General features: G+C 45.3%; 1 protein-coding gene across 4 annotated transcripts in view; it reads right to left on the bottom strand.

The window, feature by feature from the left end:
• Positions 1-25,473, bottom strand: part of flrt1a (fibronectin leucine rich transmembrane protein 1a) — a 62,813-nt gene that overhangs the window by 26,337 nt on the left and 11,003 nt on the right. Inside the window, exon 3 of one of the 4 annotated variants that reach the window (XM_037120426.1) lies at positions 11,175-11,266. The exons of 2 other annotated variants lie outside the window; for them this stretch is intronic. The gene's annotated coding sequence lies outside the window, so the exon portion shown is untranslated. Of the gene's footprint in view, positions 1-11,174; positions 11,267-21,021; positions 21,732-25,473 lie in introns of those variants that run through there. One more of the 4 variants, XM_037120424.1, reaches the window with a different exon arrangement.

Below are 25,473 nucleotides of genomic sequence, written 5' to 3'. Positions count from 1 at the left end.
CAGTGTGATTTAGCGGTGATCGACAGCCAAGGTGCAGAACCTGAAGCTGAAGTGATTCGACACACATTCACACAACTCGACGCTCACACACACAGATACCCTGCGATGTGATCGGACTCTCAACGCAGCTGCACATAATGTCTATTCACTGGCAGGGCGGTGGTGGAGGGCGGCGTGGACCGGGGAGATGACAAAGATGACAGATAATTGAGACAAAGCGCGCAAAAGTGAGATGATTACACACGAACAGTTAGCTCGGACTTTTTTCTTTATCATTGTCCCCCGAGTTGTTTCTCGCCATTTTCCTATTCAGTGCGTCGCTGTTTCACTTCTTCTTCCTCGGAGGCCCGTCTCAATGACAACTGAAAGAGCATTCTCTCTTCCCTCGTTAGCCGAGGAGTGCATCAGTCCTAATAAGAAAGCTTTTACACGGCTAATTAAGAGACACTGTAATGCAGTATGTAATGCTCAATTTACTCATCTCATTCTCCCCCTCGTCCTCTTTAATTTCATTCAGAATCAATCTGTCCGACTCTCTTTTCTTCTCCCTTTCATGTGGACTTTTCTACGTCTTCCGCCGTGCTCATGTCTGTCCAATTTGCTGGTGCCGGCTCCATTTTGAGCCTTTCCAATGGTCTCCTCTTCCACGGCGCTCCTCTGATCGGCCATTTCTTTTAATTCTCGGCCTTGATGTTGCTAATTCTGGGGCAGAGGAGAGCGGAGCGATAGGAGAGGAGAGGATATAAAGGATGTAAAGAAATAAATGAGCTGTTTGGAGGGGGGGGGGGGAGATATTAAGATGATAAAACGCTGGAAATAGGGGGCAGCATCCACCACAACACAAATATTGGCAGCGACTGAGCCGCAAGGATTCGCCAGTGAAACTAATGTAAACACGGAGGGAATATAGAGTGGAGAGAGGGGGAAGAGGAGCTGAGAAAATAGAGTGGGGCAGCGCTGAAGTGGAAGCGGATGAGTAAATAGACCAAACACACTTTGAGGACGAGGAGGAGAAAGACGAAGGTGGACGCTGAGGAGACGAAGCAAACAGAGCGGACACTCGAGCTGAGGTTGGCGTTTTTAAAAGGTCTGCACGTTTGAACATTAATTAAAAGTTATCCACTGATGAATTGCCCCCGTGATGAATTGTTTGCCTTACCATAAAAACTGTGTATGCATCCCAGAGGGACGGAGGCGGGCCACTAAATCTGTCACCCGTGTTTTTCATGCTCTCTGCCTCTGACAGTAATGAGCCGGGCCAGTATGATTGGCTGCTCAGCGGCTGATTAAAAGTAGTTTCCTCTAATACACGGATTTACTTTGACATTTCTTCGGCAGGAGAACCAAATGGCTTCATAACAGCGATGGAAGTAATTATTTTTCATTGGCAATTCGTCTCTGGGTTGATCTTTTGATTAATGCACGGATTGTTTCAGCTTTAAAATGTTAAATGTGGGGAAAATGCCATCACGGATTCTGGAGGCCGAGGTGACGCATCGAAGCGCCTATCGACAATATTTCTATATTAACAATATTTTTTGAAAACAAAGTGACAGTGTGAGAGAATTATCTTCCTGAATTCATGAGACGACGTACGATCATGTTCGTAAGTTAGATAAGAAAGGCTAGATTGTACAAAATAAGAGTAATGGGCTGTAACACTTGATCTTGAGCTAATTAAACTTTATTCATTTTAATTCAGCGAGACTTTAAAGTTACTTGTTTGTTCCTATCACCGTTAATAATCCCCCAAAATATACAGCATGCAACACTTGATAGTAAAACATTGACCTTTGTTACAAGACATTACATTAGTAAATGTTTAAGCTAAAAAACTCAGATGTCAAATGTCAGAATTTCACGCTTTTCATTATTTTAGACTAAAGCTGCAACAATTAATCGATTAATTTGATTAGATGTCCACTATTAAATCTATTGCCAATGTTTTTGTTCATCGATTTCAGTAACTTTTACGTAAAATTCATTCTAAATTAATATTTTTTCGGTGTCTTGACTCCTTAACCATTTTCAGACATTTTATGGACCGAACAACTGATGAAAATAATTTTACAACATAATATCTTACACAGTAGAAAAGGGAATACATTTGCAAGATTACTTGGACGCCTGAAGACACCTCGGACTGTGAGAAATCAGTAACAGGCTTTTAATTTCCTTACAACGTGGAGACAATATACTACCTATTGGGATGTAATCGGCAGGTTTTGATCAATAATGAGAATTATCGTTAGTTGCAGCTCTACATCTGACTAATTGATTAATCGACTGTTCTGTGTCAGCACTTCTTCAGTGGTCAGTTTTTTAAAGACGCAGATCTCCTGAGAAAGTCTTTGAACGCAACACACGTTCGAATCAAAGTCACGGACGGACTGAAGGAAGTGATTCTGTTCATACAAACGCCTCGTCGTGCAAACATCAGAGCCAGAAACGAATGTCGCAAAAACCGCATCCAGGCCGTTACGTGACGCCAAGTGTGGGAGACAAATTGCAGAGTTGCAGGCAGGAATGCTTCACGGCCTCGGCTGAGTCTGATAAATTCTGTCCGCTGTGCTCCACGAATCACTGCAGCCTGTCACGGACACGCCCTCACCCCCCCCCCGGGAGAGAGAGGGGGAGGGAGGCGGCCATCACACTCCTGATCGCCAGCCGACCCCACGTCACACACACACACACACACTCACACTATGCATTCACTGATTGTCGGACGGATCACAATCAAAGAATACAGTGTGAGTTCTCTCTGCCTCGCTCTCCCTGGTAACAAGACAAAAAACACTTCCCTTGTGTGTGTGTGTGTTTTTTTTCTGTGACTTGCAGGAAACCAGAAAAAACGCACACCGCAGCACAAAACATTTCCATATCTATCATTCTCTATCGTTTTTCTATACCGCCCCCATCACACACACACACACACACACGCAGTGCATTCATTTGTAAGCCGTATCAGTGTAATTGATGCAATGACTGGAAATAAACAGGCAATTTAAGTGCTGGACACCTCACTGCTCTCTCTCCCTCTCTCTCTGTGTTTCCTCTTTGTTCGCTCACACACACACACACACACACACACACACACACCGTCGTGGGCTATCTCACAATCGAACGAGGTGGAATAAGGGACAAGGTCAACATGCAGGGGTAAAAAAGAAAACGTGTGAGACGGAGAGGAAATTAGGCGAGGATAAGAATAGAGAGGGACAGAGGGCACGCGGAAAATAAAGACTAATCTCACAGATGGTTCTCGTCTGGATGGCCTGTTTAACGACAAATTTACAGCTGCATGAACGACGGAGACACAGATCGTTTCATCACGGAGCAAACTGCATTTATTTATGGTTTTTTTCTATGTTTTGAGCGCTGTGTCTGTTGTTCATCCGTGTCATTCAGAGGCCTGCGGCTCTCAGGAGGCGCAGTTCACCTTCCAAAAATGTTTTCCTCTGAAAAGTCTTCCCCGGCTGCGTGACGGGTCGCCCTCACTCGACCACTCAGCCGAGCGGACAGTGTTCCAACCTCTCCTGCCCGCAGCGAGCTTGGACCCAAAAAAAAAAAAAAAACAGAAAGAAAAGACAGAAATAGCCCGAGCTGATCCGACTGGCCGCGTCAATCTGAGCAGGCTGCAGCACAGAAACAACAGACTTTATCTGCCGGTCGAATCTGAAGATCGTGTGTGCGCATTCGTTCACATGTTTAAGGAACATCGTGACCCGTGGCAGCGCTAATTATTAAAGCGCTACGTGTCGCACATGTTGTAGTTGCATGCCTCGCTCTGCATGCGGATGTGACAGCATTAATCTGTTAGCATCAGCTGGGAACGGTCATGCTGCATGAATATTAAAAAGGCGGCAGCCAGTTCTGTATGCCACACAGTTCATAATAAACAGGGTCTAATAATTTAATGGCTCCGCATGCTGACATACCCCCCAGTGGGCTGTTGTACACTCCGTACATGAAGTAGCAGGAAAAGAAAGTCAAGAATGAAATGATACGGCAGGACCTGACAAATGGAGAACGGCAGAACACAGGGAAAAGAACAGAGGAGGTGAGGTTTACGTTGCTTTTTAGCAAGGTTTCCTCTATTCTTGGTGGGAAAAAAAAGCCTCTGGAGTATCCTCACATGGCCCCTGGGACCCACACTGAGCTGCATGATACTGAAGAAAACTGACATTGCGGTATTTTGGGTTTTTCCGTGATATGAAGATGCATAAATTCGCCTGGAGTGCACGTCACTCACGACAACAAGCTCCCGTGTATCTGAGAATCCTTAAATCGAACAAAATCACATTATATAAGACAGACTTGTTGTAGATTAGAGTCCTGAAAAATGAAAACAGTGTGAGTTCTTCTATTGTACCGAGCAGGAAAAAAAAAAAAAACAGCTGCAGCACGGCACAATTTAGTTAATTTGCCTTACTTGACATCGCACGTCCTGCCGTGTACGGTTGGGTAGGTTTCCGGTTTTTTGCCAGAGCTTTTTTTTTTTTTTGATTTGTGCCGACCGACTGAGCCGGCGTTTGTCAGGTGAAGCAAGAAGTGAACAGAGAAGAGAGAACTAGCAGCATGTGGCTCATTAGCAAGAGTCCCAGGATAGCCAATCAGATCAGCTCCAGAGGCACTGTGGTGCATCTGACTTGGTTAAGTCGGATCACAGTTGACATGATGGACTGTAATTCTGCCTCTGTTCATCAGCTCTCGTTACGTTCCTCTTAGTTAGTAGTATTTATATACATATTTTATATTGAATTCTTTATTACCAGTCAGGTCAGGTGTTAAAGCCTCATATTAAACTGGTGTGAACATATTTAAATCAGCCCAACGCTTCTGTGATGTGACTACTGCACTCGCTCATGTTGCAGCGTCGGTTCAGAAACTATATATTGTGCAGCCACGCAACTCAGTTTAATCTAATCTAATTTAATGTTTAATGCCCAACACACAGCACAATGAATACTGATTTTATTTCAATCCAACATCCAATACAACTTTATTTATATTGTACCGTTCCTGCGGCACATGGTGCTCAGATTTTGATGGCATTGTACTGAAATGAGAAATTCAAGAATCGTGACAACACAACTACCAACCACTCAAAATGCTCTTTTACAACACTTCACCACATTCACCTATTCACACACACACACACACACACACACACACACACACATTCATACATTGATGGGCTGCCATGCAAAAAGCTAACCCACTCATCAGAAGTGACAACAATAAAAGCAGCCCAACGATATTTCAATGCTCGGCCGATCACACATCCACTCCTACGCTGATGGAAAAAGCCTTCAGGAGTGATCCGTGGACCCTCAAGAGCCGCAGTCGCCCGACGTGAATCCATCTAAAGAGGAGAGGACGTCAATCATCTACAGCCGCGGCGACTGAACAAGAAGGATTCTATATATTTTGTCCCAGGTGCTCTGTTGGGTCAGCCAGGTGTTTATCACAATCACCTCAAACGGTTGGTCTTCACACAACCATCATTTAGTTTCTGGGGGGTTAAAAATCTCTGCGGACACCGTCTCTGTGACCTCTGACCTCAGACCTGCTGCTCGGCTATATTTCCAGGACCGATGACAGGAGCTCTCCCGCTGAGAAAAATACAGTTGTCATCTCTCAAACTGTGTCCTTGACTCCACAGAGCCGACTGAGCAACTCTCCACCTTGACTCGTGTCCCGACATCACACTGCAAAGATGTCACTGAATTAAACATACGGTCGAGGGATTAATGGCGGACTTCAGCGCGGACGCATGCAGCATCCGCTAACTGTAGCTAGCGTTAGCTTATTAGTTCAGTTAGCCGTGCAGGTGGCGGTGCAGACTGGTTGTTGTCGTTTACACTGCTAGCTAAGACGCTTTGACAGCTTGCTAACTTCTGTAAACAAATACAAATTCTTACCTCGAGCCACTTTAAGATTAAATATACAGTCAATAAATAATAAGTTATACTTAATATCTTAGTGGCATGTACTTACCAGCATAGACCAGCACCCAAACACAACACATGCTGGTCTTGCTGGTGAACACCAGCAAGACCAGCATGTGTTGTGTTTGGGTGCTGGTGTTCACCAGCAAGACCAGCATGTGTTGTGTTTGGGTGCTGGTCTATGCTGGTTTTTCCCAGCAGGGTTCAGTTTCAAGAGACTCTATTTTGTAAACAAGTCACATCAGTTTAACGTTAACGACTGCTGCCTGTTTTGTGAACCCAAACAACACATTCAAGCCGACGTGGCAAACAGAGGTTTGTTTACACGTCCGGCACTTACTGAGCGACATCAGAATCATTTGGAGTCGTGTTTTCTCTCCACTTGATGAATCCAAATCCAATATTCACTCTCCTTTTTTTTTCCAGCTCTGTCTTAATCTCCACCACTGCTTCGAGTGAAAGATCTGGATCTTTAGACGGCCAAATGTTCCTCAGTGTTCCCCAGCCGATACTTAACTGTGCCGGTCTGCCATGTGGCGCCGAGCAGGTAGCGTACAGCCGGTTTTAAGAGATTAATCTCTGAAACGAGCAGCCTGCTGTGGCTCAAAACCACAACTGAAGTGAACTATAAAAGGTTTCTGGCTGAAGAACCAAAACTGTGTCCTTGTAGATCTCCACAGACCACATTCACACAGCAGACATGTTCCCCTGACATCACACTTAAAGTATCCTTCTGTTTTCCAGGTTGTAAGTTGTTTAAATGTAGAGACTCGTTGTTAGCATCAGCAACTGAATAGATATGGGACTGTGAAAACCTGGAGGGACGTCAAACGTATTTCAAGGTAAAACAACATTGTTTAAAAACCCATCTGCTACTATAAATGCGTCCATAAGTATATGTGCATCAATATTTTCCAATTCATTTACATTTAACACCATCAAGCAGTAAGTTAACTAGGAAGTAGCTGAATGCTAAAGTTAGCCAACAGGTTATCAAATGACGTTTTAATCTGAAATATGGTCTGACGTCCCTCCAGAATCGTAACTTTCCATCGTCTTTTCAATTCCAGATCGATCAGGAACTTGTGAAATTATTACATTTTGTCCGATTCCCTTCATTTATATGCGACTTGCATCCTGCAACACAGCAGTATGACATGCAGCCGCCATGAGAATAGGGTCAATGGACGATGTGATCAACGATCGCCACTCTAATTACCAAAATATCGCGATATTTCATCTTTAGGTACATTATCGAGCCACTGTGCAGTATACACTTTGTTTTACTTGGCTGTCATTCATGTTAAATTGATTGACAATGTTTTGTAATTCCCGTGAAATGGATTCAGTGTTGTCAATAAATTCTGAATTTCTTCGGCGACACAGATATCGTGATGTATAGAGGATGAAAATTCTTGCAATACATCGATTATCACAGAATCGCTGTATCGTGATATTATCGTTATCATGGGCAAAATATCGTGATAGTATCGTATCGCGAGGTACCTGGTGATACCCAACCTTAACTCTGATGATGCACTGACTGTCATCAGGCAAACATTTTAGATTTGTCCGATCCTTTGGTTTGGTTCTGGCCACAGCTGGACTTCGTCTACATGAGTATGTGAGCACAAAGCTACAGTGGTTCAGATGTTGAACATCAGCATGTTGAAGCTACTCAGCTCGAGGCGCTCGATAGACCGCCATTAGAAACGAAAGTTCAATTGTCTCTGCAGCTCACATGGTGGAATTCTTCTCTTTCTCACCATCTTTCTGTTTCTTATTCCTGGTCTCACATTTTTCCTCCCTGAGCTCGTTCTGTTGCGCTGATGTCTCACCTCTCTGCCGCTTTTCTGTCCTGACGTGCGAATGTTCATTCTCCCTTGAAAGACTTCACTTCTTGATGGCGGCATTATCACCGCAGTCCTCCCCCCCCCCCCGACAAACAAACCTCCACTCTGCACACTGAAGCACACACACTTGCTGCACACACACACACACTGCATAGGCTATCTGCAGTGCCTCCACCTCATTGACCACAGTATAATACTTCATTAGCTATATAGCAGATTTTACCGTTCTAAGTGAGATTAGCTTCCTTTGTCTCCTTTTAGCCTCTGAGGAGCTTTGCTGCCATAAACCTTCTCTGCAGTCACAAAGCCAATAACCTCAATGTCAAGAAATTTTATGTTTTCCTGGCATTTTAGGTTTTTTTTTATTTTTTATGATCAATTCATTCCTTTATTCTCTGGGAGTGTGTGTTCTGGAAGAGGTCCATTGCCATATGACTGATTGTGACCGTGACACTGTAGAAATACGCATGAAGGACTCCCGGCGGGTCAGAAGCTTCTGCTGATTACTCAGAAAATAGAGGAACCTGATATCTATAAAAAAAAAAAAAAGGGGGGGGGTTTGATGCAAAAAAAGAAAAAAAGCTCATAAATCATAAAAATGCACCGTAGCGTGTTTATATATTTAACAACTCTCTTCTGTAATATTAAACACCCACAGTATTAACAATCACACTGCTTAAGGCTGTTCCACAAAGGGCAGCCATTTGTCTTTCTGCGCAAGAGGAAAGTTAAAAAATTCAGGAGGCAGACCGGGGCCACCGAGCTCCATTTTAAACCCTTCTGAGAAATTTTCAGCGCAATTGATCATCGCACTTCATTTCACAAAAGCACGGAGGCCTGAAGCGCGGGGAGAGGACTGGGACTGGTGGCGGGAGGAGGGGAAGGAAACCAGAAGCGGTAAACCTGTCCATCTGCGGCCCGTCTGTGTGGGCCGCCGGTCGCTGCACCCTGACAGGGCGTCCGCACGGCGAGAGGCTGATGTGTCGCCGCGAGCTGGCCGAGCGTGGGCGGTGCAACAGATTGCTCTGATTGCTTTTATGTTCCGGTCTTGTGCAGCTACAAAAAAAGTTTTAAAACGGGGCAAATAATTCATGTTTTTTGCTGCTTTACCGTCGCAAATCGAGGTGAATGTTTGGCATCAAGAAAAATTAAGCTGCAGGAAGTTATTATGTGAGGCTGAATGGTCCTGAGACAAAGATTGTACCGCTTATGATGCACAACAGGTATTAAATATACATACAGTTTGACTTTGAGACCACATTTATTAATATCATAATATACTTATGTATATTTTAGGGCGTTTATCAGACGCTTCTGTCCAAAGCAACTTACAGTAATTCATACACTGATGGCCGACAAGCACACGAGGAGCGGTTTGGGGTTTCATTATCTTGGCCAAGGACACTTCAACATGCAGACCAGGGGAATTGAACCAGCGACCTTCCCGAAAACAAGACGCTGAGGCACAAGCATCAACCGATTTACAGTCATTTTCATCTCCACCTTTCTCTTATTCTCCTGTTCTAACTTTGCATTCTGTACAACGTTAAATGCTTGAAAAATCAAAGGAAAAAAAACACGTTTGTGTGGGTGATGGAGCTGACTGACAGCACAGAACCAGAATCTGTGGCGCTAAGTCCTGATTGGTGCACAGAAATATTTTGTGTCACCTTCTGAAAAACCTGCGAGAGGAAAAAAAACTGAAGAACTGAAAACTGTCCAGACGTCCGTGTGAGGAACCCATCGATCGCAGTCGAACAGTGAAACTTTCTGGACCTTTTGATATTTCTGCTCTTCTGATGACAGTCGGAGAGAACTGCAACCTGTTCGCTGTGCAGACGACAACAGAGCCGAGAAGCTTTGAGTTTTTATTTTTTGATAGTGGACAGAAGAGAGCTGAGTGGAGAGAGAAGACGGACGGTAAACCAGCACATCTCGTCCCCGACTGGACCAGAACCGGACTCAGTAATGTTGTCTGCACACGTGACTGTGTCACATCTGCAGGATTGTGTTTATATTTGTACATATTATGTATATAAGATCATATTTCTATTTCTGCTCGAGCTCTTCTTCTTACCTTTTTATTAAACTGTTTATTTTTGACCATTATTATTGTTTATTGTTATACTGAACCGTCTTTTTGGCTGCTGTAACGCACAAGTTTCCCCGTTTGTGGGACTAATAAAGTATTTTCTGATGTCTGATTTCAGATTCACATGTTAATAAAACCTTTCCTCTTCCCACGTTTCCTAACTTTTCAATATTCAGTGTGATGTTGTGACTTTGTCTTAAAAAAACACTTGGTGAGGGTTCAGAAAAGATCATGCTTAAGCTTCAAATATTTGGTTTTTGTCCACAAATACAGATGATAGGAGGATATCTAGTTGTCATCTTTCCCTCCCAACTTGTATCCATGTCATCTGAAGTGCATCGCTTTAGAAATGTGAATGAAACATTTTATTCTGGCGACTCGAACTGAGCGACAGTGGAGTTAAATGTTCAGCGTCTTCTCCTCCGTCGTCACCAGGACACATTTTATTTCTGTGATCGGCGTCTCGGACATGTTAAATCGATCGGAGTCAAAACAAAATTCAGATCCGTGTCGACCAGTTTGCTTCCAGTTGCTCACATTTCTGGTCACATGTGGATCGTGTTGCTCGCTCACACACACGCTCAGTTTCATTTCATACATTTTTTTAAAAAACGTGTCCAGTTTTTATTTCAGGGCTGATTCCATTCGGCTCTGCTCGCGGTGTAAAGAACAGCGAGCCATTTCTCCCTCAGCTCCCTGTGACGGTTTGTGAATTATTCATTCGAGCGTGATTGACCGAGGGATTGAATTACGGGACTGATTGATCATTGGGCTCGAGAAAAAAAAAAAAAAGGAATCCCAATGACCACAGAAACCTAAGTGTGACTTAAATGACTGAGGGCGGGCGGAGCGTGCTCGACTGGTGCAGGCTGGAAACGCATCACGACATCCATCACCCTCGCTACTTTGTGTTCGTGGTATAAGACACAAGCTGAGGGGCTGAATAACAAGAAATAAGAAAGGGAGAGGGATGATGAATCTGTCACTTCACTGAAGAGGCAGCAGATTAGTAACTCAGCAACCAACACATGATTAATGCCCAAAGACATTTACTGTACCATCACTGAAGACCAATAAATGACTTAAAGGAGCTTTTTCATTTGTCCTTTCCTTCATTTTTTCAAATATGTTCTCGTCCAGAGTGCGCAACAACCCGAAGCTCCCCTCTCTCACAGAAAACACTGCTCCTTAAACGCCTCATCAGTCGTCCCGGCTTCACACAACATCACCGTGTCACACATTCAGAAAAATACAAAAATCTGCTTGTTTGGCACGTACAAATTTGGTCAGCTTAGCTGCTCTGGTGTTGTTAGCGATGCTGGCTCAGGCGTGTGTCAGCTGACCAATCAGGAGGAGCCTGTGTGGGAGTCCTTAAAGAGACAGGAAGTAAAACAGACAGCATGAACGTCTCGTCTGTCATGGTATAAAAGGTAGTAATCATCGTTCAGTGGCTGGATGTTAACACGTCTAACTGGTGCCAACATTCACGCAGATCTCAGATTTATACAGAAATGTCTCTGACGTCTCCTGCAGATTGTTGCTGCTTGTGTTTCTGTGTCAGCCATCGAAGCAAAACAACAAATCTCCGGATCCCTGATTTTTTTCATTAATGCCTATCCTGCGTTATCCCTGAAGGTTAAAGTCTGAGCCCCTGTGTGTTCTCTATTTCTTTTTATTTTGTCTATTTGTCTTGTATTTCCACGCTGCTGGACATCCCTCTGTGCCAGAATAATCCCAGATTACAAGCAGATATTGAGTGCGTGGACGCTTGTATATATATTTTGTCTTCGTTTGCTCTCTCTGTACATTTGATCTAATCTCGTGCCTTGTAATTTTCCCTCTTTTGCAATCGCTGACCTCTGCACCTCCACCACAAAACTGTCGTTAAATTCTACAATCCAGCTCCCAGAAACAAACAACAGAAAAAAACACTAATCAGATCTTGGATTTTACAGAGAAACTGACCCAAATGTCACTTCCCATTTACAGTGAAGGAAAGAAGGAAGGAAGGAAGGAAGAGGGGTGAAATAGCTGTCTGCCACTGGGGAAATCTTAAAAATAACAAATTGTGGAAAATTATGGAAGACTATCGCGGTGACTGCTGCCCCTCCCGTCTTCAGTGTCACACATTCAGGCTCGCTATCAGCTGAACATCCATATGTGAGTGTTTTCCGCTCAGCAGGGTGCAGGACCGCACTCGCTGTTTGCATAATAAAAGGGCTGTTTGCATATTGCAGAGTCATTACAGGAGATGTCTTCCCTTTATTTTGTGCTCGGTGCTCTGAAGCTCCTGGATTTAAAGGTGAACTGCGGCCTCTTATTCTTCTTCTTTTAGGAGAATGAAAGAAAAAAAAAAAAGCCACACGAGCAACAAAGCAGAACTTAATTATTGCTGTAGACAGAATAATCGCAGTGAGCCTTTCCTGGGCCAGCGAACACAAACATCTTCATCATAAAACATTCGCGTATAGGTAAATGATTTTTTAAGATTAATGAATCACTGTGAATATAGAATCAGTCCACGTGAAATTGTTTCCTTCCCGATCAATTCCTCCTCTTTGTGCTGCTGCTTTTTTTTTTTTTTCTTTTACGCGTGGCCTCTGCCTCCGAGCCGGTCCCACCGGATCCATTTCCAGGCCGTCTGTGAACGACGTACTGTTGCATGTTTTAATGGCCACAAAGCTGCGTGGGCAGCGGGGAGTGTAATGTGTGTTGCATGTTTGCACGAGCCGTCCAGAGAAAGAAAGAAAGAAAAAAAAAAAAAAAGAGCAGCGATAGGAGACGCACGCATGAGTCAGTCACGTTCAAAATGTGTATTTTCTCAAGTCAGTTGGCAAATATCTGCACTTGGGTTGGCATGCCCACTGTACCCTACTGGCTGCCAGCTGTCACTCAGGAAGACAGAAAGATGGAGGATAAAAAATGAGATGGAGGGAGGGAGGGGGTGGCGATGATGTGAGGACACGGGCCCCGAGGCTTTCTTCCTCTCTTGTTTCTCATTTGTCTCTCTGATGATAACAAAAAACATGGCAGCTCGAGAGACGAGAGGTCGACATCAGAGGGGAAAAAAGAGGAGGATCAGCAGAGACGCTTAAGGAGAAGAAAAGCGAGGGAGGAGAGGAGCGTCGAACCATTTTTCATGTTCATGGCAAAAACATTACGAAGTGTGCAGGCAACAACACGAAGGATTGTTAATGCAGCGGTCCAAGCGAACGCACCCTGAGGCTCGCCGTGATGCTAACCGTGTGCAACAATGTGGCGTTTTATGCATACGGTGCGCGAGAATAAAAATCTAACATGCTGAGCGGAAAATGTAACGAGAGAGGTTTTAGTGCTGATGCCACATGTTGGTTTGTGAGAGAGTAAATACTCATTCAGATTTTTTTTAGGATTAAAAGCAGAAAAACACAATCTGCTGATCATTTTGTTTAGTTTTTTCAGTATTGTTCTTGTTCAGACGCTCCTCTCTCCCACAGAAAACACTGCTCCTCAAACGCCTTGTCAGCAGTGACATCACACGACATCATCGTGTCACATATCTGCATGATTAATGGCATGTTGGGACGTGAGAATTAAATTAGCGCAGCCTCTCTGTTGTTGTTGTTAACACCGCTGAGTCGGGCGTGTGTGAGCCGACCAATCAGAGGAGGCTGAGTATTCAGGGGGCGGGGCCTTAAAGAGACAGGAGCTTAAACAGAGAGTACAGAGCTGCAGTGTTTTGTGCCACAACTCCCCAAAAATTCCCAGGATCAGGGAGTCTTCACTCAAAAATGACTCAAACCGATAATCGATTCGGGATACGTGACATCTAATCGATCAGTCGTCGCCGCTGTGAAGAAAAAAGCTTGTTTTCTTCTCCCTGTGATGATGAATGAAGACCGTCGTGAGCCTCTAATAGAACCGGCCGGACTCACAACAACAACACAATGCACTGTTCAGAATGTGATGTCACGACTTCTCTCTCCGACTTCGTGAGCATCGATCACACCGGCGGTCACGTGACGCCGACACACACAGAGAGAGTTTCAGCGGTTGATCTAAAAAGAAGGATTCGGCAGCGTCGGGCTCAAAGTACCGTCCATCGGCCCGTCCTGAACATTGGATCTGACATGCGGTTACTTGATGTTCTCCTCGCTGCCGCAGCAGATTTGCAGATTAATAGATTTCTCGAAGCCTTTCATGTTACACAACTTGGGCGAGACACATGCAGATACAACTCGCTCATATTTCTCCTCGTGGGAGACGTTAATATTTAATACCTCCAACCCGAACACCAGTTTACAGCCGCGCAGCGATCTGCAGCCCGCCTGATTCTGACAGAATCTGAATTTGCGTGTATGTTTTTGTCCACAAACGTCAGATACGGCTCTATTACCAACACACCACACCCCCCAGCATGCATTGCTTCGGCTCGTGTTCTGTGATTTACAGCGTACGAGTGGAAAACTGTCCGTGTTTACCGACGTCGACACTTCTGGACCTCAGAGCGTCTCGTTTGGATCCTCGACCAACATCAGCTGCTCTCGTTTTGCCATTTTTAGCTTTTTTGAATCTTGCAGCTTTTTCTACATTTTCAGAAAATCACTCGTGCAAATAGTTAATTATGAGCCGCTTAGACCTCCAACCGTTGCTTATACGACACGACTTGTTTTATTAATCAACAACTTCTTTTTTTTAATTAACTGACATGAACGATATGCCACGAATCCACCCAGCGTGTGTGTGTGTGTGTGTGTGTGTGTGTGTGTGTGTGTGTGTGTGTGTGTGTAGAAGTTTAAAGGTGCACTACGCAGTTTCGGGGAAGACATTTGAAACGTGTATTTTCATGCCGAAGCAAACCGAATAAACAAACCCTCTTTGTTTCCATAACTGCATAAACAAACTGACCTTTAAAAGGACGACACACAGTTTCATACTGTTGTGCTTTGCTTACGTGTGGCGGACCCTGCCACCTTTCTAGCCTCTAACAGTGTTCTGTGGACCTTCATTTTCCTCTGAGAACAGCCTGATGATGCTCAGTTTGTTTTATTACCTCAGTGTTGTAAATATTAAAATTCTGACTTCAAATTTCTTCTCCAAAATGACATACTCCACAAAAATATGTATTTCTAATTCAGATGAACTTAAAGATGGTGATATTAAAAGCACTTACGAGCTATATATTGTTTAAAACTTGTTGGTTTGGGTCTCATTCAGTGTTTTCTCGGTACCTTTCCAACAGGAGGTTTGATTTTTTTTTTCCATTTCTGCATTGAACATAATCAACGTATCTGTGGACCGAGAGCCAGAGTTCATAAAATGAAGGACAAATGAAAATCGAGTGAGAACATCATTCGCTCTCTCAACATGGCAGCATAATATATGAAGGGGGGGGATGATATTGTGCCTGTGGAAGAACAACACAGGCTCTTTCGAGACAGAAGAATTGTGATTTCATTCCAGCTCGGCAGACTCTCACGAGCCGCTTCCAGCTATTGATGTCTGTTCCAACCAGCATTGTTATTCGACATCCAATTCAGGGACTCGAGGATGCCAGCTTTTAAAAAAAAAAAAAAAAAACAACAGTAAAAGACACATATTGGATGATTCGATGGTGACCCGCACATCCTCACACAGCTTATTTTCTACGAATGAACCGGTCAGTCCGAGTGCAGCGACCCGGTAACTCGCAACGCTAACACAGCTTTCTGTTTTTCAAGGCGACGGCATTGAGAGAGATTTTTTTTCTTCTGTTAAAAAAAAAAACAAAAAACTCAGACATTCAAATGTTCAAACAGACTAAATGAATGCAGGAAGTCGTATTTCTTCAGCCTGGAACCAAAGCTAATGGTTGTATCAGCACCACAGCTGATGTAATCAGGGGAGGAGACGCTCTGCACACACAGCAGGACTGAAGCGTAGCAGAGGAGGGGAGTTGCTTCCTGTCTTGTCTCTCTGCTGCTGTTATGAAATCGTCAAGTCTCTCGTCTTTGCACCTGCACTGGCGTAAAAATTCAATTTTACAATGCGAGGCGAGACCTCACAAACTCAGTTTCATATTCGCCACAGCCTGCGATTTGATTGGTCGGATCTATACGAGCGCACTTCATATTATTAAGTATATAAAAGTGAAATGTGTCATGAGAATATAACCAATGTATTCATTATAGCTAGCTAAGTATTTCAACCATTTAGCCGACCGATTACTTTAACATTTAGCTTAGCTCACTATTTCAGATACTTATCCTTCAATTTAAGCTAACTAGCCTATTTAAAACATGTATCCATTACTTTAAGCTAACTATTTAAACCATTGATCTATTACTTTTATTATTACAACCATTCATCTATTACTTTGAGGCTAATTGTTTCAGCTAATCATTCACTCTAAGCTAACGTTTATTAAGCTAACTAGAGTTTAATCATTAAGCTAGGCCTCCTTTTAGCTAACATTCTAGCCTATTACTTTAAGCCAACTTCCTCAACCATTGAGCCTATTACTTTTATTTGTATAACCACGTATCTTTTCTTTAAGCTAACTTATCCATCAGTTTCTAGTTAGTTAGCTTACCTTTGAGTTAGCTTTTAATCTAACTAGCCTATTTAAAAAATGTAACCTTTCGGCTTGGCCTCCTTTTAGCTATTTCACCATTTTAGCCAACAACTTGTAGCTAACTGTTTCATGTATTTATGCATTGCACCTAGCTAATTATTGGCTAGCTAGCCTAACTGTCTCAAACATATATTCATCACTTTTTAAACTAGACTACTTTAAGCTAATATTCTAGCCTATTACTTTAAGCTAACTATTTCATGCATTTATACATACACAGCTTATTATTTTAACCATTAAAACATCACATTCAGTCAACTTTTCACACCATTTAGCCTACTTAGTCGAATACTTTTAGCTAACTCTTTCAGCTATTTAGCTACCGACTCACTATTAGACGACTATTTCAACGTCTCTCTTCTTGTGTGTTTTCTGAGTAGTTTCATGCGCTCGACGGCATTATCAAATCAACATGTTTGTTATTTTTAACACAGAGCTACAATCTTTCTGAAAAACACCCGATGCTCTCATGTCAAAACAGATGGCGGGACTCAAAGGAGCACCGGCGCCGGTGAAAAGCGAGCGTTGTGTAACAGGTAATCACTAACGATCATTACGGGTCTCTTTGTATGCTTTCAGCGCTCGACTTCATTACCGGACGTGTAATGTGAGATGACATGTTTGAATGCCCATTTCACGCATCGCAGCACCTGAAGACACTTGTTGTTCTGTGAGGTGGCTGTTAGATTACCTGCTCGACTGCAGAGAGAAACGATAATATAGAGAAAAAAGCTGACTTAGATTGATTAAAGTGATTGTGTAATATTTTTAGACAAACCTTTAATCATATGGATTTCCATCTCACACTGAAGACTGCGCTCTGTTTAAAGGTATAATAACTTCCAGGAGGATAATACTAATTGATTGATTTGTTGGTGTATAATATTTCATGCTAATTCTGCAATCAGCATTACAACAATCAGAGGCAATTAGGCAACAATTGGAAATGTTTACATGTCCATTTGTGTTTTATTTGCCTTGGAAGGACTCCGTTTTGGAGCGCATGTGCTGATATCGCCGCTCTCCCACCCTGCCAAATAAATAGCACTCGTAAAACTCGGGCGTCTGCTGCGCAGGACGGGCAGGAAGTTTACAATAAATGTCCGGATAAATCCACAAAAGACACCGTTGCCAATTCGTCTCCAATGAAATACGCTAATGGCTGCTCAAAAAAAAAAAAGGGAGGGTTGGGGGCGACATGGGGAAGATGATGCGACGCCTTCATTTGCATGTAATTTGGGTTAATGAGCGTGTAGCGTCAGAATTAAAAGACTTTACGACGCGGGGAAGTGGAGAGACGGGTGTTGCAGTTGCTCCGTTAGCTTAAAAAGGCAAAGAGACGCATCCTGACACGAGCTGCTCCCCTCAGCCGGGCCCGACCAACACCGATCCAGTGACCCCCTCGGTTCTGTCAGCGGCAGTTCAACGTGCTGTTTATCCTGCAAATGTTCGACTAATTAATTGGTGGTCATGGCCAACGATGAAGGCAGTCCGGCTCGGCGCGGGGCCGGTGGCGAGGGCACAACACCAAAGAAAAGCCCTCCTTCTCCTTCTCCTTCTCCGTTTCCCTTCCTCCCCTCTAAAGCTTTTCACCGGAGAAGAGAAGGACTGTGTTTGTGTTCCTGCTGCAGAAAAAAAAAGAAAAAAAAAAAAGGCAAGTCGGCAAGTAAAACTGTTGCAAAAACCCCTTTTTAATACATGACAAACTCCTTAAAAAGCTCTAACGTACGTCGGCCCGAGGAGAGTCTAAACAACATAAATCATCTGCCTCTTCTTTAAAGGGGCAGTCTGTAGTTTTGGAGCAGAAATTACAATATCAGTGAGGTAAAGTCAACTTGTGGGAAGGTGGCAGGGTCCGCCACGTGCCAACAAAGTCAACAACATGACATTTTGTTGTCCTTTAAAAGGTCAGTTTATATATTCAGTTTTTTAAAGTTGTGAAAACAAAGAGAAAAATACATATCGCACCTTTAAAGCCAAAGCTGTCGGTCAGTTTCCTCCTTGACGATTTATTTTCTAGTCTTAGTTTTACACCTATCGTTGTTACGCACGCATCATTTGTAGTCGGCGCTAATTGCCGCTCACGCGTCTCCTCAATCAGTGTTGTTTTAACACTTTGGCACCGAAAATAACACGTTTGGGATTCTTGGAACGACTTACCTTGTAATTAACGAGCTCACTCAATAGACTCCCTTAAAAAAAAAAAAAAAAAAAAAAGGTGCTTTCTGTCAGAATCAACCCGAACTTATTCTTTCCTACGTGCGAGTTTTGTCTTCTGGATAATCCACCTTCAGTCTGTTCTGACACGTTCTCACCTGCTGCCCGGAGCAGACGCTGCAAGAACCATCAATTTTTTTCAGATGTAATGGCAACAATGGGGCTGTCGTTCCTGTAATGACCGTGCTGTCATGAATATAATGGCTGTGCTGTTATGTTTTATAGACAGGAAGTTCCCATATTCCCAGTGTAGCTTGGCACAGACGGGGGAGCGACTGAGGTAGAAAGACGAGAGAGGAAGCAGGTCTGAACGTGTCGCGCCACGCTGACGTCACGTGACGCGTTGAAGCTAATCTGTCAGGAATCAGGACCAAAAGATTCAGGACATCAGTCGGAACGTCGATAACGTCGATGAGTCAAACGTCCGTCAGTGAAGCTACCTTTCAGCTTCCAGTTTGAAGCGAGCGGTAATGATTCAACAACAACAACTACGCCAGCCGTCTGATTCGCTACAGGTTGCCAAGTAAAGCACACTTACAGAGAGCTGGTCATTACGGAGAGTAAAGCCTCGAGGGGGAAACGCAATCATGAATGGCTCCCCTATACATTATTCTGTTTATTACACAGCTGCTCGCCGCCGCCGACATCAATCATCCGACACAGCGAACCGATTTTAAATGTTTGTTTTTTTTCTTTTAATGCAACCAAGTAATTAACGAAGCCGCGCAGGACTGCAGCTGGAGAGAACGTCGGCGACCGGCTCGAACAAAAAGCCAACAAAAAAAAAAAGGACAGCGCTCTGAGAATCACTCAGCATTCAAGGACAACTTCAAATCAAACAAACACGCCGAAAGAAGAGCAAAGCTCATCAATAACCACGCCGACGATCGAGCGTCTTGAAAGACTAAAGGCTCCATTGTGCCCCGAGCTCGACGTCGCCCGACGGCACAATCTCTGGACGCGTGTCGTCGAAGCTCCTGCAGATCAATCCGGCGGCGCTCTGCAGCATCAGCAGCAGAGATACAGCGTGCCACGACAGAGAGATCTCTTCTCTCGCACGGGTAGAAAGTCATAAGACCCAACGGCGTATAATCAGCGAAGGCCATTCACCACCACTGCCATCATTACTGCCAGACGAGAGGCCTCGGTGCCAGCGAGTCACACACACACACACACACACACACACTGAGGGGAAGGGGGGGGAAGTCGCTCCAAGAATATCTCATCCAACTTTCAGCAAGATGAATTTCCTCGGGAGGTGCCATCTGTTTGTCTATCGCGAAGGAATCGAGTTATTGCAAAGCAAGACGTGTCTTTTTATTGCTCCTGGATTCACGTGTGGTCCTCGGCACTCGAGCAGGCCGGGACAAAGAATCGGACCCTGAAAGCTTTCAATCGTTGGGCTGCAAAAAGTCTCCACATCTACATCGTTTCCTCCCGTCTCACGTGTTGAGATTTACAGCACGTTGCGTTTGATTTCTGCTTTATTACATCCAGCTGTTTGAGCAACTTAATGGCAATTTAATGGGCATACATGGAGGGAGGGGAGGCAGAGCTGCTGCTGCTGCTGCTGCTGCAGGAGTAATATATGCAGTAATTCAGTCCACAAGTCAGATAAGTCAATGGGAACCTGGTGAGTGGAGGAGGAGGAGGAGGAGGAGGAGGAGGAGGAGGAGCTGCCAGGTTATCCACAGCTCACCTTAACTTTACAGTCTGTCAGTCAGATCTGGAGCAGCATGTAAAGCCTTTAAATCAATAAACAATAAGACGGATTGTGACTAAACTGCAGCTGTGAAGCCTGTTAAACAGGCTGTATCATATTTTATCTTTTAATTATTTATTAATTGATTAATTTCTGTGTCTTTGGGTGAACCCTCTGCGCCACACAGCCCGTGAATCTCTCTGTCTTGTGTTTTTGTCTTCTCCCTTTGTTTGATTTGACACCCAGAGGAAACAGAACTGGGCCCCTCCGACACCAGAACCGCTGCTGCTGCTCACACAGTCTGACAGAGAACACACGCAGCCTCCATCAGAGTCTCCGCGGGATCCAATTTTTGGGGTTTTTTGTTTTTTGGGGGGGGGTTTTCTTTACGCACAGAGAGGTCGTAAATCGTCTTTATCATCAGCCTCGAACACAACACGAACCAGTCCGGTACTTGTTGGACTAAACAGCGCAGTGGAACACAGATGAGTGCTCCCTCTCTCCTCCTCTCCTCCTCCTCTTCTCCTCCTCTCCTTTATTTATTTATATATGTATTTATCATGTGGCTCATGTCGGATGATGGAGAGCATATCGTCAATCAAAGCTTCACCTACCGGATGGTGCTTCGACGCGCGGTCTCCTCCTCGGTTCTGGCCGCCTTTCCTCCTCCTCCTCCTCCTCCTCCTCCACCACCACCACCTCCTCCACCTCCTCCACCTCCTCCCGGCTCGGGTCCTCCGGTGTCCTCCACGAGCAGGTGTGACCACAGATCTCGCCTTGTTGTATTCCCATATGTTGTCGCCAGCGCGATTATGAGCGCTCCGGTTGATGGCTGACTGGAGAGCCTGGTGCGATCCGCTCCTCTCTCCTCCTCTCTCCTCCTCCTCCTCCTCTCTCCTCTCTGTAACTGCTCCCTCCGCCCGATTATCTCCCCGCTGCGGCACTGGCTACATGGTAATACGGAGGAATAAAACGTGCCTGGCTCTCCAGCGAACTTGTGCGCCTTATTATGGCAATTAGTCGCCGGACCGGTCCGCGGCCGCGCATCCGTGCGTCCTCTCAGAGAGACGGTTTATCCTCTGAACGAGAGGAAGAGAGAAAGAGAGAGAGAGAGAGAGGAGGGAGGGAGGAGGGAGGAGGGAGGGAATGTGTCCGGTCTGTCTGTCTGAGGCGGGAGAGAGGGAGCAGAGGAGGAGGAGGAGAGAGAGACTGAGGCGTAGGAGAGGATGGAGAGGATTAAAAGAGGAGGAGGAGGAGGAGGGAGCACAGTTGTGGAGCCTTTTCTCTGTTTGTCATTTGAATATCAGCGAGACATGAAGCTGAACTGTCTCTCAGCTGTTTCCTGTTCATCTGTCTGTCTCTCTGCCTGTCTGTCTCTCTGTCCATCCATCTGTCTGTCTCTCTGCCTGTCTGTCTCTCTGTCCATCCATCTGTCTGTCTCTCTGCCTGTCTGTCTCTCTGTCCATCCATCTGTCTGTCTCTCTGCCTGTCTGTCTCTCTGTCCATCCATCCATCTGTCTGTCTCCACACACAGACACCTGTCTCACTGTCCCCTCCTCTCTGTCTCACTGATGGATGATGTTACTCTCTTCATCTCTCTCTCTGTCTGTCTGTCTGTCTGTCTCTCTGTCTGTCTCACCTCCCTCCTCCATGTTGTCCTGTGTGTTTCTGTGTGTGTGTGTGTTTATAACGACAGCTCCTCTCTGATCCGGTCCTCGCCACGTGTCGCTCTGGTTTACGTTTCTGTCCAATCACGGTCGTCGTTAGTCCGAGCCCTGACAAGTGTCGAGTGTTTTTCAAAGTGCTCCTCAAATTGGTTGGACATCTGTTCCGGTCCCCAGAGTGGGCGCGGACGGCGGCCCGCCGTGGGAGGAACCGGGCCTGCTTGAGCGCTGTGAATCCCACCGGTGGGGCCGAGACTCCGACCAGCTGCTTCCATCTCAGCCGTGAATCAGAAAACCGACACTTGTCAAGCTGGAGAGCTCGCCACGAATCAGCCGGTGTGATTAGGTGTGGCCCCTCGTCTCCACGTCTTTATCTGCACATGTCGGTGTGAGAAACGCCGTCTCCACACTTCTGATATTGTCTTTACGCCCGGCGATCGTGTTCCGTAACGTGCCGGGCGTCTGAATTGTGTGGAAAAAGCAGAAATTTCTACATAGGAGGCAGAAATGGCGAGCAGAGATCAGTGGCTCCTGTAATTGCGATGCAGAGCGTCAGCGTATAACATTAATGATTCAGGAGGACCTTGAAAAATGAAAAATGCAGCTACTCACTGCTCCGTGTGCCATCGTGCACTCCGGCGCTTCGCAGTGCATTTGATGTAATTTTTTTTTTCAAATATATGTCAGTGTTTCTCTGGGAGACGATTACTGTAACATCTGAGAGCATTACAGTGCCGAGAAACTGATCTGAGAGCAGAGAGCGCAGAGTCCTGGAGTGATGCTCAGGTGAGGCAGACACCTGTAACAGCAGCAGGTTTTATCAGCCGGTGGTTCCCTCGTCTCTAAGTCAGCAGGTTTTTGGGTGAATGTCTTGAATCGGTGGTGGAGTCTGGATGTTCGAGGGGCACCAGCGTACAGAAGAGTCCCTCCATCATGTTTTATCCACCAAACGGGCATCGAAGAGTAAATACCTCACTCTTTAAAAAGGCGGCGAGGGACGGCAGCATCGTCTCACTGGTCCGACTTTGGTTGCAAACGATTCTTAACTCTGATCAGTTCTTAGTAAAGTGTCATCAGATGCTTCGGGCGGTTTTCGTTTAGGCCTCAAGAATCACAAACGTAATGTTCATCTGCGCCTGAACAGTGTGTGTCAAACGGCGTCAACAATCAAAGATCAAATGGAAAAATCCTGCAGGCTTCATGTGGAGGGAGCGAGGCCAAATACGTCGTCCCTGCAGCACTCGGTTACCGTTAAAGGAGTAAAACAAACACTTTATTAGTATTTCACAAAGTATTTTGACTAAAAGACGCCCTCGGCTCTCTGGCTGTACACAGAACCTGCAGCTGATTGTTTTATTCAGGCTGTTTCTCATCACGGTTGTGTGTGCGTGTCAGAGATGATGATGATGATGATGATGATGATGATGATGATGGTGGATATCTTTAACGAGAGCCGTGTTTGCATCGACCACAACAGCTATCTGAAGCGAACTCTTCCTCAATCTAACCTCGTGGTTTTTGTACCCAAAGCTAACCGGAGCACGAGCGCTGCGTCGTGACAAAAGTAAAGCTTGCATGTTTTTTTTTGTTTTTTTTTGCAGAAACAACATTTATTCGGACGTCTGGGTCGACTGAGCTTGGCTTCCTTTGTTGAGCTGCACGGTGGAGCACAGAGGAACTATCACGGCAGCTGTGTTGAAGGCCACCAGTTTAATGTCAACGACCGCGTGTGAGTGCGTGACTCGCTGTCAGCGGCTCGTGTGGGCGTAACAGAAGTGTTCGCATTTTCAAAAAAAACAGCGCTGATTGAATTTACCTGCCGGCCGTAGCGCAGGTTAACTCTGTGGTTTGCTGCGTGTCCGGCTCTTGTTTATGGCCAGCTGCTAAAGATCCTATTGTGATAAAGTGGCTCTTAGTCCATCCACTGAACTATTGTGCCGCTAAATGTGATATGCCGTTAACGGGGGCCATGTTGTAATTAGACTTGCAGGATTGAGTGAGAGGCCAACCGCTCGAAGAGGAAGCTGCTGCAGTTTGCGGCAGTTCGGAGGATTATTCAGAGGTAACTGTGCAGCTTTATATCATGCGGACGGAACGACCAGTGTGATGATTGAGATCATGAATGTCAAAGTCACCTTTTCCCCCCACCTTTCTTCTGTCGGAGCGCCCGGCCAGCAATCGAGACTCAGCGAGGGAGTGGATCTAATTCGTGACCCCCCTCGTGACATTTCATTCATGTTTTTCTCTCTCCCGCCGCCGCTGCACTCCGTCTCTGCCGCATTTTCTTTCCTTATCCTCCCTCTCCGCGGCGTCTCAGTGGGAGTGGGAGTGTAATTACGCAGTCAGACGGTGTTTACAGACGCAAAAGCGCCTTAATTTATTCCAACAGTTAGCAGTAATTCCCCACTTTAATTTATAGCTCCTCCGCCCTGTGGGAAAACGAAGGAGAAGCAGATAGAGAGAGACGGAGCATATGGACGCTACATCACTGAATACAGTCGGCTACAACTTCTACAAGGCGCGCGGACGTGTAAGAGGCCGTCAGCGGTGAACGCAGAGGTTTAACGGAGAGGACGCAGAACGATGTTCGTAGCTGCGTTCAGCGGACTGTCGTCACCGTCGTTTAATCAGCGCTGTGATCAGAGAGTAATTCTCACTTACCGACGTGTTTCACTCCTTGTAAAACAGGTTTCCCAGCCGGGTTTTAGCCACAAACCACAAACAGGCCAAAAGTGCATTCACGCCTCTGTTTTCTTAACTTATCGGCCTCGTTTTTTTTTCTCTAAAAGCTGTGAACAACCGGTGAGAGTGCTGGCATTGATTACACTCACGCCGCCGCCTCGCAGCAGCTACAATGGTTCTTATTGACTTTTCGGGGGGGTGTCAGGCAAGGTACAAAACCTTAATGACCGCAACAAAAGAATTATGTCAAGACGACCGGGAAAAACTGCTCGCTGAACTGCAGCAGCAGCAGCCGCCGCAGACAACACGCCTCTCCGTCCCCGACGTGAAAGCGCAGTATCGATGCAGCAGTTTGAAACAAGGAGCGAGCGAAGATGGAAGAGGAGGATCAGATGTCGCCGTCGAGGCCCGTCTGCAAAATATGTGTTGAAGACAGCGAGTGAGTCGGCTTTTAAAGGGGATCTGTGGGGCTTTGGAGAAGAAAGTCAAGGAAATTCAATCAACAAGCTGTTCTCAGAGGTAAGGTCCCCAGGTGGCAGGGTCCGCCACATATAAACAAAGTGAAACAGTATGAAAGTGTGTCGTCCTCCTGGACTCTGTTTGCCTTCGTCATGATGGTAAAACCTTGAAGGCCTCCGCAAACTGGACGATCCTGATTTACGTTCGCTCATTTAGCCTCTCAGAAGACAAACTGCGTCTCGTTTTTAAGCTAAAATGAGC

This window comes from Acanthopagrus latus, chromosome 13 (genome assembly GCF_904848185.1).
Source record: "Acanthopagrus latus isolate v.2019 chromosome 13, fAcaLat1.1, whole genome shotgun sequence".
Lineage (NCBI taxonomy): Eukaryota > Metazoa > Chordata > Actinopteri > Spariformes > Sparidae > Acanthopagrus > Acanthopagrus latus.
Note: the sequence above shows the minus strand (reverse complement) of the source record. Positions and strands in the feature narration are given on the sequence as shown.